The sequence below is a fragment of the Acyrthosiphon pisum genome, unplaced genomic scaffold (assembly GCF_005508785.2).
Source record: "Acyrthosiphon pisum isolate AL4f unplaced genomic scaffold, pea_aphid_22Mar2018_4r6ur Scaffold_21129;HRSCAF=23109, whole genome shotgun sequence".
Taxonomy (NCBI): Eukaryota; Metazoa; Arthropoda; class Insecta; order Hemiptera; family Aphididae; genus Acyrthosiphon; species Acyrthosiphon pisum.
This window is the reverse complement of record NW_021770562.1, coordinates 58,858-64,355: the sequence shown is the minus strand read 5'-3', so window position 1 is coordinate 64,355 and position 5,498 is coordinate 58,858.

Below are 5,498 nucleotides of genomic sequence, written 5' to 3'. Positions count from 1 at the left end.
CATTATGTAGAACAAGAATTTGAAAACATGAATGAATATTATGCTGACACAATATTACCTCAGACAAGATTACAAAACACACTCGTAAAAAATAACGAAAACAATAAAACTATATGTAACATATCAAATTTAAAAGATAGTAAAAAATTAGAATTTTATATTAACCCTGAGTTGGAAACAAATCAACAAGTAAAACTAAAAAATATATTGATAAGATTCGCGGATTGTTTTGCACAACATGATATGGACCTAGGATCTATTGATATTGGAGATATACCAATACTCACACTAACTGATGACCCAGTAAATTTACCACCATATAGATTGGCATTATGCGAACAAAATGAGTTACAAAGACAAGTCAACGAACTTTTAAACGCAGGTTTAATTATACCATCTAATTCAGCATACGCTAGCCCAGCATTTTTGGTTAATAAGGCGGATAAGACATAAATATTGGTAATCGACTATAGACAAATAAACAAACAAGTACCTCTTCAGAATTTTCCAATCACGAATATGCAAACAATATTTGATTGTCTTGAAGGGTCAAAATATTTCAACATAATGGATATGCAGCAGGGATTTCTGAACATTCGACTGGGTAAAACAGACCGATGTAAATTAGCATTCATTACACCATTTGGGTTATATGAATGGACAAGATTACCATTCGGATACAAAAACTCTCCAAGACAGTTTTCTAAAGCAGTGGCTACTGCTCTCTCTGGACTACTTTATTTGGGCACCATTAATTATGTAGACGATATCGTTAATTATGCAAAAACATTTGAAGAGCTACTTATAATTTTAGAAAAACTATTAGAACGAATTAGAAAAACAGGGTTTAAATTGAAACCAAAAAAATGTAAATTTGGATATTTTGAGTTGAAAATACTATAGGGCACATCGTTAATCAATATGGAGTTAAGCCAAATGAAGAAGGATTGGCAGCGATAAATAAATTTCCTATTCCAGAAAATATAAAACAAACAAGAAGTTTTTTAGGATTATGTAATTTTTTTAGAAAGTTCATACCAAGATAGGTACGCTGAAATTGTAGCACCTATAACCGATTTAACTAGAGGCCACTTCGAATCAAAAAAATCTCCGGTAAAATGGTTAAATAAACACACAGAAACGTTTGAAATACTTAAAGAAAAGTTAACAAACCCACCGTTGTTAAAACATTTCAGCCCAAGCCTACCAATAGTCATATGGACCGATGCGAGTAAAATAGAAATTGCAAGTGTTTTATTACAAAAAGACGTAGGTGACGAATTATTACATTTCGTAAAATACATACATTTCTCGACGTGTCACTACCACTGAGGAAAAATATAGTGCAATTGAACTAGAACTATTAGCAATAGTATATGTGCTCGAAACCTTTAGACCATATGTATACGGCACACACATAGAAATATGGACAGATCCTGGTCCGTTAAAATATTTAGAAAATATTAAATCACTATCAACAAAAATTCAGAGACTAAAAAGTAAAATTATAGACTACGACATAACAATTAAATATAGAAAAGTACTCTTAAATCAAGTATGCGATGCTATTTCCCGAAATCCAGTGTTTGAATCACCCACTATAGAACAAGAAATACAAAAGGATAATGAACTGACAATTTGCACAGTAAAAACTATTAATATACACCTGGAACAATAATTACGTGATGATACATAATATGCAAATATTATTAATAAGCAATACAGAACCCAGAACTTTCAGACCATACATGGATAAGAAAATCAAAAAATTATTTTATAAATGAAAACCAAATACTCATGTATAAACATTTATCTAAGGGGCAAACTATACATTTAATAGCATTACCAGACAACCGTAAAAATGAAATTTTAAACGATTTTCATGATCACCCTTTGTCAGGGCACTTAGGCATAGACAAAACATACAATAAAATTATTCAACGATATTTTTGGCCCTCTGTATATAAAGATATACGTACGTATCATGCATTAGCTGTCAAAAAAGAAAATCGGATAAAAAAGCGACCTATGGTCAAATGCTAACATCATCGAAAATTATTGGTATACCATTTCAACGATTTACCATAGATTATATTGGTCCAATTAATCCACCAATAGCAATGGCAACTCATATATGTTGGTAGGAACCTGTGCAACTACTAAATATGCTATAGCAAAACCATACAAATACGCTGACGCAAAGTCAACAGTTGCATATTTAATAGATATAATTTTACAATTCGGAGCAATAGGCGAAATACACTCTGACGGAGGCTTACATTTTGCAAATAAATTGGTGAAATACTTACTAAAAGCGCTAAATATAAACAACACATATTCCATTGCATACCTTCCCCAGAGCCAAGGCCAGACAGAAAAGTTTACGGGACTTTGATAGATATGATTACCCACTTTGTACAGGAACAACCAAAAAATGGAGTCTGTACTTAAAATATGTTCTATTTGCGTATAACACAGCAGTTAATTATACAACTAAAAACACACCGTTTTATCTATTACGTGGATATAATCCAAAATCCATATTTGATCACAACTTTATAAGTACAGAAACATCCCCCGAAATGTTAGTGGAATTAGAAAAAATATTCAAGACGAACTCCCAAAATTATAAGCGGACAAATATTTAAAAAATAAAAAACATTATGACTCAAATAAGGCACAGGTAAAATTTAATTTAAACGAAAAAGTACTGATTAAAGACGAAAATAGAAAATCGAAATTTGCTTACAGGTACAACGGCCCGTTTAAAATAATGAAACAAATATCGGATGTAACTTATGTAGTAGAAATAATTGAAAACGGACAGTTAGTAAACGAATATAAACATGTTAGTCAGTTAAAAAAATATAAAGAACGTTAAATACTGCATTAGAATTGTAAGTATAGTATAAAATGTATATAATAAATATAACGTATAAAAAATATGGGAAAAGTAATACAATTATTATCAAATATGTTTGCCTAATAAAAACACACAAAATGGTTTTTTTACAACACATAAAAATGTGAATTTAAATTTTATTTCGTATATATATATGAATACCAAGTGTATAGATTTTTCAAATGAAACAAGAAAAATTAATAATGTAAATACACGCAAATGTTGAATTACAATATTTAAAATACGAAGTACTAATAAAACAGTAGGTCAGTAAGTAAATCAAAATCAGCAAAATAAAATAGAGACTAAAAGGAAATAGGTACAATAAGAATCAGACCTCAATTTATTAAGTTACGTACAGCAATCACAATACAACAGTTATTATTTTTTCTAGTATATCATCAATTTTTGTTCCCCGTATAGCAATCAAACGATTTTCAATACGTAAAAAATCTTGCGATATCACTTTACCTTCAAACAGGGTAATTAATTAATAAATTTAAAAATAAGTAATAGTCTGATCTTTTTTACTTTTTTTTCGTTTATAAAACAAAAGGACGTGTAAAACAATATGTCATTCATCAGTATGGAATTTATTTATGCGCTTCAATACTAGGCTATATAATTACTCATATAATGATAAAAAAAACTAATATGGTATTATGTAGGGGAAACAAATAAGGAAATTATGAATATCAAAGAATAAGGTGTCGAGATAGAATAGTGTAATAAGAGTAATATTATTAAATAATCATTTATGTGCTTTTATTTTTTAGCATAAGGATAAATTTAATTTTTTTTTACTTTTCAATAACAATCACATAAAAAAGTGTAAGCAAAGAGAGCGAGAAAGTTTACAAATTGAGGCGACTAAGACCTAACCTCGAATTCAAGACATATTATGGTGGTTCAATCAACTTTCACGACGCTCAGGTCATAGCTGTACAGCGTGCACCAACCCGCGGACAGACTACAATAACAGACTTCCCTGTTTCAGCACTGATTGGGGCCTTGAGGGACCGTTGACATCCAAACGACGGAACGGGTGAAGAATAATTTCGAACACTAATATCGTACAAGAGTATGATGTGGATTTATATTGTAAATTTATTATAAGACATTAAGACATATATGTATATTATGTAAAAAAAAAAAAAAACATTATTAAAAAAAAAGAGCGTGTGAAATAGGCGTATAGATAAAAATGAAGAGAAATGGTTCACATACAAAATACAATTATAAAAAATAAAAATGGTAATAATAAACTGGTTGAAATTTTACAATAACACAAACACAAAAAAAACACGTCATTGACACCTGCAAAATTTTACGTAGATTTGATTTTTATTACATATACATATACATAAACATATACGATCGTAAACAAACTGATGAATAAAGCCTTTGATATAGGGCGCTTGCCACTCAAAAATACAATTAATATTATAATGTCATGCGTGTTATCGCATTGGTAAGCCTGAGCAAAGCAGAACTAATTTTAACAACTAAACATAAAGATATAATATATCATATGCATATTATGTGTTTAAATGCAGACATGCAGTGTATGTATAAATATATAATGTAAATATCAGTTAACACGGATTCACACCAAAACAGTGGTAAATCTTTAAAATCAGGTACAATTTCAACCAATTTAAATAAAACTAACCTTAAATTGTAAAAAAATGGAGTGGTGTTTAAATGAAACATTGTTTAAATTGTTATTTTTTTTTTTTTTTTATTTAAATATAGTACATTTAAAATGTTTCAAAAAAAGGGAGGGGGGTAATGTAACGTAATATATGTTACATCATTACATTTATTTTATAAACATCATAATATGCACAATAGGCATATCATGTGTTAGCTATAATATATTAAGCCCCTCCAGTAGTTTTATATTTTTATTACTTTTAATTCAGAGTTATTTTTATATTATTTTATCTGTTTTTGTTAGGTTTTACTACACTGATTTAGTTTTTAGTTTTTATCTGATATGTTTCCTTTATATAATTTGTAAAAGGGTATATACCCGTTGATATACAACATAATTAAATAAATAAATATACAAACATAATTATTTTATACAAATGCGTGCGCAGAGTATGAGTAGGTGGCCGTTTCTGGGCTCTCCCCGATATTTTGTAATTAGGGCCCTCAAATATATAAGTCTCAGAGCATAAGAGCCCGTATTCGAACTGATGTTACTAGAATGGAATGTAATTTTTTCTAAAATATGTTGTAAAAATTAAATCATGTTTTATAATTAAAAAAATATTAAAATATAAAATATTTTAAATTTTCGTGGAATAACTTATTAAGATTATAACAGGTATAGATTTTATTGACTACAAAAATACATATAATAAATAAAAATAGCAACTAGCTTAGAAATAGATTTTAAATCCATGGGAATATAATATATAACTTGGTTCTAGTAATTATCTATCACTGATTGATATATACATGTCTTGTAAAGCACTGAGCCTGTGGTTCAATGATTAATATATTACCTTTTTTTGTAGGTATCGGAAGTGGAATATTATGGAACAGGTTAAACCGAAGATTTGACAATAAGGGTATACGGGTCACA